The sequence below is a fragment of the Solanum pennellii genome, chromosome 1, assembly GCF_001406875.1.
Source record: "Solanum pennellii chromosome 1, SPENNV200".
Taxonomy (NCBI): domain Eukaryota; kingdom Viridiplantae; phylum Streptophyta; class Magnoliopsida; order Solanales; family Solanaceae; genus Solanum; species Solanum pennellii.
The window spans coordinates 14,611,494-14,625,368 of record NC_028637.1 but is presented as its reverse complement, the minus strand read 5'-3'; the positions used below and the strand labels follow the sequence as shown (position 1 = coordinate 14,625,368).

At 33.8% G+C, this 13,875-nt stretch overlaps 1 pseudogene; it reads right to left on the bottom strand.

Moving 5' to 3' along the window:
* Positions 1 to 4,891: 4,891 nt before the first annotated feature.
* LOC107032508 lies at positions 4,892 to 6,885 on the bottom strand (annotated as a pseudogene).
* Positions 6,886 to 13,875: the final 6,990 nt, after the last annotated feature.

The window sequence follows — 13,875 nt, the reverse complement described above, 5'->3', positions numbered from 1 at the left end:
TTTTAACTTAAAAGTTGGTCATTTTGGCTGTGATGACCAATATACTCCATAGATAGGGTATAAACGGATGTCGGTGTAAATTTTTTGCAAAAATGATCTCAAAATTTTAGAGAAAAAAATGGTGTACTATAGCACACAAAAATCGGCAAAATTTGGGTTTACCTACTCTAGGGCTCGTTTGACCTTGAAAATTGGTCGTTAGCTGTGGTGACCAATTGTATCCATTGCTAAGGTCTTAATGGATAGATTTTTTGCAAAAATGATCTCGGAATTATGGATCACAAAAAAAGATGGTGGACTATAGCACACGAAAATCGCATAAATAAGGTGGATTTACTTGCTTTGGGGCTCGTTTGACCTTTAAAATAGGACATTTTTGCGGTGGTGACCAATCGGATCCATATATAAGGACTTAACAAACGTCCATGTAAGTTTTTGATAAAAATGATCTCAAAATTCCGTATGACCAAAAAAGATAGTGGACTATAGCACACGAAAAATGACAATATAGGGGTTTATATGCTCTAGGCTCGTTTGACTTTTAAAATGGGTCGTTTTGGCCGTGGTGACCAACTAGCTTTATAGATAAGGTCTAAACGGATGTCCGCATACATTTTTGAAAAAAATGATCTCGAAAGTTTGGATCACCAATTAAGATGGTGGACTATGGCACACGAATATCTGCAAAATAGGGGTTTACCTGCTCTGTGCTCCTTTGACCGTTAAAATGGTCATTTTGGATGTGGTGAGCAACAGGCTCCCTATATAGGGTCTAAACGGATGTCTGTGTAAATTTTTGCAATAATGATCTCAAAATTTTGGATCACCAAAAAAATGGTATACTATAGCATACGAAAATCGGCAAAAGGGGTTTACCTGCTCTAGGGTTCGTTTGATCTTGAAAAATTACTCGTTAGTCGTGGTGACCAACTGTGTCCATTGATAAGGTCTTAAATAACATCTGTGTAAAATTTTTGACAAAAATTATCTCGGAATTATGGATCACCAAAAAAGATGGTAGACTATAGCACACGAAAATCGCAGAAATAAGACGAGTTTACGTGCTTTGGGGCTCATTGACCTTTAAAATAGGACATTTTTTTCGTGGTGACAAATCGTCTCCATAGATAAGGACTTAAAGGATGTCCATGTAAATATTTGATAAAAATAATCTTGAAATTCCGGATCACCAAAAACGATGGTGGACTTTAGCACACGAAAATCGATAAAATAGGGGTTTACTACTATGGGGCTTGTTTGGCCTTAAAAATGAGTCATTTTAGTTGTGGTGACTGACAGGATCCATAGATAGGGTCTAAACGGACGTCTGTGTAAATTTTTGATAAAATTTATCTAGGATTTCTGGATCACTAATAAAGATGGTGGACTATAGCACAAGAAAATCCGTAAAATTGGGGCTTTACCTGCTCTGGGTTCGTTGACCTGTAAAATTGGTTGTTTTGACCATGGTGACCAACTGTATATATATTGATTAGGTATTAAACGATGTTTGTGTAAATTATTGGCAAAAACCATCTCAAAATTTAAGATCACCAAAAAAGATTGTGGACTATAGCAAACGAAAATCGGCAAAAATGGGGGGTTTACTTGCTCTAGGCTCGTTTGGCCTTGAAAATGGATTATTTTGACCATGGTGACCATTCAGTTCAAAAGATAAGGTCTTCACAGATGTGTGTGTAAATTTATGGCAAAAAGGATCTCGTTATTCCGGATAACAAAAAAGATGGTGGACTATAAGGGTTTACATGAGGGTCATTTGATCTTGAAAATGAGTCGTTTTCGCCTTGTTGACCAACCGCCTCCATATATAAGGTCTTAGACGTCCGTATTTATTTTTTGAAAAAATGATCTCAGAATTCTGGATCACTAAAAAATGGTGGAATATAGCACATGAAATTTGGCAAAATAGGGTGTTTACTAGCTTTGGCTTGTTTGACCTTGAAAATGAGGGATTTACTTTCTCTGATCATTTGTCCTTGAATATTGGTCACTTTGGCCATGGTGACCAACCGGATCCATAGATATGGTCTTAACGAATGTCCGTGTAAGTTTTTGAACAAAATGATCTCAAAATTCCGGATCACAAAAAAATATGGTGGACTATAGCACACAAAAATAAAAAAAAAGTGGGATTTACCTGCTATTGGCTCATTTGACAATGAAAATGGATCGTTTTGGCCATAGTGATCAATCGACTCCATAGATAAGGTTTTAACGTACATTCGTGTAAATTATTTGCAAAAATGATCACGGAATTCTGGATCAATAAAAAAATAATAAATTATAGCACACGAAATCGCAAAAATGGAGAGTTTACCTGCTCTAGGCTTTTTTGACCTTGAAAATGGACCGTTTGACCGTAGTGACCAACCAGCTCCATAGATAAGGTGTTAACGGACGTCTCTGTACTTTTTTTGTCAAAATGATCTCAAAGTTTCGAATCAGCAAAAAAGATGGTGGACTATAGCACCAAAAATCGGCAAAATGGGGGTTTTACCTGCTTTGGGCTTGTTTGACATTGAAAATGGGTTATTTTGTCTGTGGTGACCAATCGTCTCAATAAATAAAGTCTTAGCGGACGTCCTTGCAAATGATTGGAGAAAAAGATCTCGAAATTTTAGATCACAAAAAAAAGATGGTGGATTATAGCACACGAAAATAGGCAAAATAGGGGGGGAGGGGTTTACCTGCTCGGTGCTCGTTTGGCCTTAGAAATGGGACATTTTGACGGTGGTTAAAGACTTGCTCCATTTGACAAAAATAATCTCAGAGTTCCAAATCATTCAAAAAAATGGTGGACTATAGGACATGAAAATCGACAAAATGGGGGATTTATCTAATGTGGGGTCGTTTGACTTGAACATTGGTCGTTTTGACAGTGGTGACCAATCGGCTCTATAGATAAGGTATTAATGGACGTCCGTGAAATATTTTGGAAAAATTATCTCAAAATACCGGATCACCAAAAAAGATGGTGGACTATAGCACACGAAAATCGGTGAAATGGGGGTTTATCTCCTCTAGGGCTCGTTTGACCTTGGAAATAGACCGATTTGGTCGTTGTAATCAACCGACTCCATACATAAGATCTTAACGGACGTTCGTGTAAGATTTTTTGCAAAAATGATCTCGGAATTCTGTATCACCAAAAAAATGGTGGACTGCACACAAAAATAGGTAAAATGGGGGTTTACCTACTATGAGGCTCGTTTAACCTTGAAAATGAGTAATTTTGGTTATGGTGACCAACAAGTCCATAGATAACGATTTAACGGACGTCCATGTAAATTTTTGGCCAAAATACTCTTGGAATTTCGGTCACCAGAAAAGATGGTTGACTAAAACATATGAATATTAGCAAAATGAGCGGGTTTACCTGCTCTGGGCTCGTTTGACCTTTAAAATGGGACGTTTTGGTCGTGGTGACCAACTAACTCAATAGAAAGGTCGTAAGGACGTCCGCGTAAATTTTTGAAAAAACTTATTTTTAAATTACAAATCATTAAAAAAGATGGTTGACTAGAACACACGAATATTAGCATAATAGACCTCACCAATCCCAACTTTTTACTTTGGTCAAACCTACTAAATTTTCAACTTATAAAATTGAAATACATCCCCATAATTATTTCCTGTTACTGATAATTGTTCTTCTCTATAGTGCCTATATAATTGAGATTTGTTAAGGTAATTTCTATTATATAAAACTTTAGGGTTTAACAATCTTAATTGATTTTGTTGAAAGATTTGTATATCTTTATCTACATCTATTATTTAATCTAATTGTTGGTTGTTTTCTTCTTTAGTTGTTTTATTTAATATTCTCGATATAAAATTATTACATATGCTATTTCAGGAGTAACTTGGTCTTGGTCTTTTTGGTCCTTCTTCATTTCTTGACCTAGCTGAGAAAATGTCAATTTCTTTTGTTTCTTTATTGTTTTTTCTCTTTGTGGAGTGATTTCTATATTAGCTAATTTTTCTATTAATTCCTCTACCGCTGTTATATTTCTACTTTCTCTTTTTTTCTTTAAATTTTTTATCTATTTTGTTATCTATTTGTAATAATAGTGTTATTATTATATTATTTTTTTTATGATAACTTGATCTGATTTTGAAGATGGATTAAACTCTTTGTAATCTGTTGGAAGAGTTATTCTTTTTTCTATTAACGTAGTAGCTTCTTTGTGTGTCTCAGTTTCCACTAAGTCTATCATGAAAGAACTATTTCTTTTAATAACGCTAATTATGTTTTTATCTCTTGTATTCTTATAATTAATGTATTATTAACTTCCTTTTTTGTTTGTTTTTTAGTTCGCTTAATTTTTTATTTAGTTCAATTCCTTGTTCCTTAATCTAATCTAAATTACTCTCTATTTTGTTGAAAAACTGTTTTTGTCTATTTTGAGTTTCTTCTTGTTCACCTAGTAATTTTATAATTTTATTATTATGTTCTCTAATTTTTTTGCTAAAATTTAGTATTAAGTCTATTAGGGTATATATATATATATATATATATATATATATATATAGATATAGATATATATATATAGTTTTTCAAAACATTTTGACTCAGTGCAAAAATATAGAAACACCTTCATATCAAACAAACCCTTAGGATATTCATCTCCACTGAAAATATTGTTTTTACTGTTAAAGACATCAGAAGGCCTTTAACTATGAAATGTGAATTGCAAATTTGAGTAAAATGTCTAAAGAGGAACGTCAACAAAAAACATATGTAAACAAATACATGGGTTCAAATGAACTAAATGTTGAAAGAACATGTCCATTACATGGGTTCAAATGAACTAAATGTTGGAAGAACATGTCCATTCAAATGACAAAAATACTCAAGCAAAAGGGTGATTTAAGCTTTTGTATTCTTTCTGAAGTCAATGCAAGTTTGGCATTCGCAATCTGACAAACAACACACTTCACACAAAAGCACACACAGAAAGTGCAACCTCCACATGTTGGGGAACGCAAACATCACTTACACGCCCTTCGGCTAGCTCGCTCTTCAGTATCAATCACATGAAAATCTAAAATACAAGTAAAGCAACAAAAAAAAAAGTCATGTTCACCAACAATACAAGAAAAAGAAAAGATCATAATAATAATGGTAATATTTTTATAAATCCTGAACATCAATTCTTAAATAAATTATCACTGAGCTAACTACATTACAACATTTCAATGAATTGTATCACTCATCTAGTATCTTCTTGTGTTTTTGTTGTTTGCTAGTTTGTATAAAACTCTGTTAGCTACTGTTAAGTATTAGTTCCTCAATTTCAGTAAGCAGTAACATAGTTTTAGCAAATTTCTTTACGTTACTTTACAATATCTTAACTAAACTACCATGTATTTTCATTTCAATCTAAATTTATTAATAGATGACTCTTTTCCATTTCTCTTCTTCAATCAGTTCTTAATCTCCTTTGTTAAACATGAACAATATGGAAATCAAGGAAGGACCAATATAAGGAATTAAGCATGAAAAAAAAACGTACTTAACAAAAAGAATATCCGAGCACTGAAAATTAGCATTCACCAATGCATCATGGTAGCTTCTGCATTCCTTCTTAGAGCGGCGATAAAACCTACGTCTTTTACTGCACTTGGTACATTTGATAAATACATCAGGATGAAGAAATTTATGTGGCCTCTTGGCATTCTTTGGAGACATGTTGTATTTTAGTAGTGTTGTCTTTCTTAGTGGAACTTTGTAACCATCAATAAAGACCCAAATATTATGTTTCCATCAGAAATTATCTTTTCAAGCATGTTTATCAAATGTAAATGGAGTAAGATTATCTAATCACAAAAAAAAAAAAAAATTCATTAGTGTCATAATTTGTTTCAAATAAGATAATAAGAAAGGATAATTTTTTTTGTTTCATAAAACAAAAGAAAAATAATAATAACATGCTAAATTATTAAGTAATGAGAAAAAATAGTAGAATATTAAATTACTAAAACAGATAAGAGCATACTAGTGATTACACTGACCCCAATACAAGTTTCAAGAAGATATATATAACAAGAGGTGAATGTGGCTTTGTTTATTGGTTAAAAAAAATTGGACCTAGAATTTTTCAAATAGACATGTTGTAGGTTGTTCCTGAAAGAGTGATGAATACATGATTTTGCCATTACCATTAATATATGACAAATCTATGACTATATATTTAAAAAAGTTGAGCATTTCAATTAGGAAAGAAATTGTCTAGTATTTTTTTATCTCTATTGAGATTTAGATCAGAGACTTTGCGATTCTTCAATCACTTTATTGATCACTAAATCACATCCTTAAATGCTACAATGAGAATATATATATATATATATATATATATATTTAATTGGCAGATCACAAACTCTTTAAAGCTAATCAACTCATTATCAAAGCTCAGTTTTTTTACCAATAAAATTATCTATAGAGAGTCTACACAGGCTTCTATATTTACTTAAATTGTTATTATCCAAATAAATTATAATGTACTCTAGCAAACATATAGATGAAATTTTAATAAGGATATGCCATTAGTAAAATTAAAAAAACACATAACAACAAATCATGATAAGTCGATAATAAAATTAATCAACAACATGCATTTAACACAAACACATTATATTGTACAGAAGCACAAAAGAGGAATATATATATATATATATATGTATATATGATAAAACCTTCAGGCATCCATGGTAACATTCACAAGCAATTTTGAGTTCACCGGACTTGAAAATCCTAAGTCTAGCACCAGCATCGCCATGTGTTGTGCATCCACACACAACCTCCACGTAGTCATCTCCTCTCTGCAACACACTCATATCGCGTAGCTCCTCTTCGCAAAACATTCTCCTCGCCGCTTTTTTTACTGTTCACTCAGTCAAAAACCATAAAGTGTTTATATAAAGATCAATTTTTTGATAAAATCTTATAAGAGAACAAAAAAAAAAGGAGAAGCTGATAGAAAAAGGTGAGTATTAATTTTGTGATGCCAATATATAGAATTTATTATACGGAGAATTCATTGGGAAGAGAAGAGAGGAGAAAATCGAGAGAAACAAGGACAATGAGGTATTTTTATAGAGAAAAATCACCTGAGTAAGAAAGCAGATTTAATAGATCTGGTGTTGGGGTGGGGGTGAGGGGCAGGGGGCAGGGCGGCAATAAGGGGGGAGTTCATTTATCTTCGCTGAGATACAATATCGAAATGCGGAAAATGAAAGAAACCCTAAAACCAAAGAGAAAGAAAGTAAAGGATAAAAAGGTAGATACATGAATGGAACTATTGGGCAACATTGACTATATAAAGTCAAAACCTCCTATTAAAAATACCAAACAAGCATCTAAATTACAGAATTAGGCAAGTAACCCCATCAACATTTTCTAGCAACTATGACTTTATCCTCAAATTATCTTAAAGAGCACTCAATTTATGATAATTCATCATATCAAAATAATCTACCTTATTAAAATGACTAAAAGTCTAATATTTATACTCAGTTAATTAGACAAATACTAAAGTTCAATAATAATTATTACAAATACTCTTATTAAATAAAGGGTCATCTTAGTCTAGTTGATCTTCATGGTCAAGAGACTTATTTTAAGAATAACTATATTGCATTATAGACTCTTTCTTTAATTATAATTTTCAAATCCCTTTCAAACCTCCATAGTATTGACTTTGATGTAAAAACTCTTTTAACTCTTTATCATGGCTTGGTCTGTATGTATCATGTTATGTGAAATTTACTTCAACATTTATAGCATGAAGATTTCATTAAGCAATTAAAGCAGTAAATATTTATAAAAAATGGAAAAAATGTAAATATATGATATTATGATCGATTGTAATGTAACTTTTCATTTAGGTCTTTCGACTTGTAATATGACTATTCTTGATTACGAGCGTGGCATGTATATTCCTATTAATTATATTTTAATGCAAGTTTCTAAAAATAATAAATCTTATATTTTAATATACTTATATTTATAGAGTTGAAATAAAAATTAACATATCTTAGCACAATCCTCTGTTGAATAGGTAGTCTTTGTCGGTAAAAAGTGGGATGATTTAGTTATTCAATCTACAATTACATAAATAGAATCATGTTGTCTGCGAAACTGCGGAAAACGAGTAATAAGTTTCATATTGATCATCTCTCACTTCTATTCTGGAATATATATACGTTGAGCCATACTGATGGGTCTTCCATGCTCTACCTTAACGTCTTGACGATTTGGTCACTTAGCAATGAACTCAGCAATACACTTATTCATACTACTCCACCAATAGACTTCTCTCAAGTCACAAAACATCTTTGTGGAACCAGGATGGATTGAATATCAGAAGCTATGAGCTTCCTCCATGTTTCTCTCTTATAATTCATCCACCTTTGATACATAAAACCCTACCTTGATACCTCAATACACTATCTCCGCCTTTTTCAAAAGCCATCACTTTTTGCTTATGAACATGTCTTCAATTCAAGAAAAATAGGGTCTTGGTCCTGTTTCTCTTTCACTTCTGACACTAACGATAATTCAGCCCCTTTCATCACCACTATCCCACCTTCACTGGAATAAACAAACGGACTCTCAAATGTGCAAGTGTATATACATCTTTGGCTAAATCTTGCTTGTCTTCCTCAACATGGGAAGCATTGACCATACATAACCTCCTCAAGGCATCATCAATAACATTAGACTTACATGGGTGATATAGAACAATCACGGTGCAATCCTTGATTAACTCCAACCACCTCCTTCATTTTAGATTTAACTCTTTCTGACTGGATACATATTAAAGGTTCTTGTGATCGGTGAACACATCTATATGAACAACATAAGGATAGTGACCCCATATATTCAAAGTGAACACTACATGAGCCAACTCAAGATCATAATTCTTTCATGAACCTTAAGTGTCCGGAGGAATAAACTATAATCTTGTCATTCTACATCAATACACAACCCAGTCCAACTATGGACGCATCACAATACATCACAAAACCTTTTGTACCCTCTAATAGTCAACCTAGTTTTCAATTCCTGAATGTTTTTCGTATATAGTCAACCTAGTTTTCAATTCCTGAATGTTTTCTCTCAAGCTTAGGACCAATGGAACTTTATTGTCTTCTGAGTCAACTTGACAACGAGGATGAAATATATTAGAAGCCTTCGAAGAACCTTCTATAATATCCAACCAGCCCCAGAAAACTCCTAATATGAGTTAAAGATGTGGGTCAAGGCCAATTATGCACTAAATCTATTTTCTAGGTATCAACTAGAATGTCATCACCATAATAATGTGGCCTAATAATGCCACAGACTCAAGTCAAACCTCACACTTAAAGAATTTAGCAAATATCTCTCTATCCTTGAGATTTTGGAGAACAACTCTGAGATAACTAGCATTATCTTCCTTATTCCTCGAATAGATAAGAATGGCATCAACGAACACAATAACAAACATATCAAGATAAGGCTTAAAAACCCTATTCATAAGTTCCATAAACACTATAGGAGCATTAGCCAAACCAAACTACATGACCAGAAACTCACAATGACCATAACAGATCCTAAAAGTTGTCTTAAGGATGTCACTTTCTCTTACTCTCAATTGATGATACCTTGATATAAGGTCTATCTTAGAAAAACAAGTGAGACTCTAAATCTGATCAAATAAATCATCAAATCTCCTAAGAGGATACTAATTCTTGATAGTAACCTTATTAAACAGACGGTAATATATACACATTGTATGATAACCATATTTATTCCTCACAAATCAGATTGGAGCGCCCTAAGGTGAGCCACTTGTTTGAATGAAACATTTCTCTAGAAGATCTTTCAATAATTCTTTCAACTTTTTCAACTGGGTTTGAGTCATTCTATATGGAAGAATATATATCGTAAGAGTATCACGAAGAATATCTACATCGAACTCTATTTCTCGCTCAGTAAGGACTCCAAGAAGATAATTTGGAAAGACCTCTGGAAACTCACTCACGACTAGAACTAACTGAATGGGTGGTGTCTCAACACTAAAGTCATTAACTCGGACTGAGTGATAGACACACCCCTTGGAAAATAAGTGTCTCACATAAAGGTACGAAATAAAATGACCCTTAGGCACTGTGGAACTACTCCCCGACTCTATAACTGGCTTATTTTGAAACTAAAATTTAACAACTCGAGTTCGACAATCAACTGAAACATAACAGGCACGAAGCCACTCTACACTTAGAATAAAATCAAAATCTACCATGTTTTATTCAACTAAGTAAGCCATGGTGTTCTTGTAATTGACAAAAATGAAACAATCACGATAAAGTCTCTCAGCTAGAATAGGCACACCAAAAGGTGTATAAGCACTAAAGGGCTCAAGAAGTTTCTCATGAAGACCATCAAAAATCATCCTAACATATGGAGTCACAAAAGATAGATTTGCTCCTGGAATTAGCAAAGTATATACATCAAAATAAAAGACTTTGATCATTCTAGTGACAACATCTGGTGAATTCTCTTGCTCTTGGTGTCTGGTAATAATATACAAATGATTTTCTCCATCGCCTGTTCCTGAAGTAGCTCCTCTAGGTGAAGCTCTATCTAGTAGAGTTACTGAAAAAGATTGGACTTTATTTCCCCTATTACCATTACCTTGTCTGTTCTTAGGGAACACTTTCATAAAGTGAATGCTATGACCGCACTTTAAGCAACCATTGAAACTATCATTGCACATTCCTATATGGGTCCTACCACATTTAGCACATACATAAATCCCATTTCCTCTTTGTGCTACACTACCTTGAGACTGTGTAGTTCTATCTCTGAAATGTGTGAATTCATATTCTTGAACTACCTCTTTCGCTTGTTGCAAGTGCACTAGCAGATGATGGAGTAGGTCCATGTTGTTTGTGTTGAAAAGAAGATTGGTTTGCATTTCTCTTTTACTTCCCAACCTCATTTCCCGATGTCTTGGCCTTTTTACTTTGAATTTTTTCTCAATCCCTCAACTTATGTTCTTCATCCTATTGCACATGGATCATCCGCCTTGCAATGTCCATATCTCCTATTAGTATAGATTCCTTGCCTTCCTTACTTCACAAACGAGACAACCCAACAACAAATAAACTCATCCTGCTCATCATGTCAGTAACCATCTCTGGTGCATAACGAGATAGTTGGGTGAACTTAACTTTGTACTCATGTACGTTAATAGATTCTTCCTTAAGAGTGAGGAATTTCCTTACCTTGTCCTTTCTCAATTCACGAAGAAAGAAATGCTCAGGAAGGCCTCCTCAAGCACAACCCAACTCAAAATTGGTGCACCTCCGCTCTACCATTGTTCCATTGGTCGAGACACACTCTAGAAACAACTTTCAATTGGTATTCGTCTAATTCCACTCACTTAGCATCAACAATATGCATAGCCTCAAAAACCTTTTGTATCTCCTCTACAAAGTTTTTCTGATCCACAGTGACACTTGAACCTGTGATGTCTTGAAGATTCCTCCTTAGAAATTCTCGAATTTTGGACATATCAGCCACATCATGTAAAAAATCTCTTTGTTGATCAGGTTGGTTGGTCAGAACATGACTCAACATACACATAGCTTCCAAAAACTCAATGTTATTGACTTCTCCTTGGGGTTTCACTTCAGGTTCATAGGGTACCCCTTGATCCTGTGATTCAACATTCCTTTGAGCGAGACAACCTCGAACAACTCTTCGTGGAAGCATGATATAAAAGATGTGTGCAAGCACCAATTAGAAAGAGACTTTATAAAGATGAACTCTATTGCATGATAAGAGAATGGAATAAGTGATATACTTATTACATGTTGCAGCCTCCTAATTATAGATGTGGCGCTCTTCACAAAGATAACTAGAACTCTGTATACAAAGCCTCTTAGTCACCCTAGGACTCTTCAACTTGACTCTAATACCAAGTTAGTCACGCCCTGAGCCTATACTTTGGGTGCGACTGACAATCAAGAACTATTGTTGTCCCCAAGCGAACCCTTGACCTTCTTAACATTACGTAAGACTTTGTCATAATAATATGAACTTAAAATATAAACTTTATTGAACTATCTCAAAAGATAAACTGAGAATGTTTTAGAATAAACATTTTCACTAGTCAAAGAAGCAACTAAAGTCTCAACATAAACAAATCAAAATGAAAAGATTCATGAACATTGTCTATCTATCAATGAATCCTCTAATACTATGATGGATGTCGGTACAAGACCCATGATCATCTTAAGAAACTGAAATGACAAAGCATAATAAACGGATCCTCTTGAAGCAAGGAGGCTCACCAAATGAAACTCTGGAACTCTGGTCATCTCTATATGCATCATAAAAGATGCAGGCCTAATGGTGTCTGTTTATGGAATGAACGAACATGTGAGGGGATATAGTTACTACTACTAAGTGGATCCACTAGTCAATGCTTAAAATAAAAAATGAATCATCTAAAAAGTATAACCCTTTCTACCCACGTTGGCTAGATGGTTTATGAAGACTTTGAGTTATCTGAACATGTCCCCATATTGGTGCTCAATACTACTACAAAAATATAACTAGCTAAACATAACTCTTTCTTTGGTCTGAAATTATTACTCAAAAAATTTCTCTTAAAAGAGATGGTACTAAAAGTTGCTCAAAAAATCTTTTGAAAATTGGTGTTTTCTCTCAATTTAAATGTGAAAATATTTACTCTTTGAAATACTTAGTTCTCATATATCATTTTAAAGAAAATGAAATCAACTCTACCCTTTCTCAAACATAATTGCTCAATTCTTAACAAGTTTTAAACGATAGTAAAATACTTCTTAAATGACTCGAAAGAACTCTCAAAACTTAAGTCTTAGCTTTGCAATAAATTTGAATTATGAATTCAAGGTTATGATTCATGTTATAAATGAGCTCTATATGTTTAGAATTAGTTTAGAGTGATTAGAATCGATATGGAGTAAAGGTACACTTTAAAAGAATGTAGAAGAAGCAAACGACTGAAAAAGAGTGGGGGCTGACAATCCTGGTGCGCCCCCTCAGGCCCCATTACCTAGTGATTTGATTGGGCTTATAGATGGAGCGCCACCCCAGCCACCATTTACTAGGGGTCTGATAGGGTACACTATTGGTACGTTGCACCTGTTGTGAACCAAGTTTACTCCTTAAGGGCCTATGGGATATTAGAGGCTTTTATTTGGGGTCCAGGCCCAATAAACTATTGTTAAAAGGTGTAGCGATTAGAAAGAACGATTATGAAAAGTATATCAAAGATTTGGATTTCAGTTATCTCTTCTCCATTCTCTGTTCTAGTATCTCATCCCCTTCTACTTACCTTCTTCTATGTTAATCTATCCGTAATTAGTATGTTATTACTTTGTTGTGTGTATTATAAATTGTACGTTGTATTCAATGATAACAATATATATCAATGTTTGTATTAGAAATCGGGTTTGTTTCATTGATGATTTCATCCAGAGGTCTTTAATGGAGGACCAAATAGTTCGAACAGTTAAAGATTCAATTAAGGTCATGAAGGATACTTGGTCGAAGGAACTCGCTAAAATTCATTTAATGTTACACGAGTTGGTTGGAAACCTTCCAATGAGTAAACCTAGCACAGTGGAATTTCAACGATTCTGTGGCGAGAATCAAGAGTTATGAATTTCTTAGGCTGGACGCTACTTTGAGTTTTATGATATTACAGAAAACCATAAGTTATATCTAGCGTCGTGCTATATCAACGGGACAGCTTTGCAGTGGTACCAATTGCTTTATAAAAACAAACAACTGGCAGATTGGGAACATTTTACTGC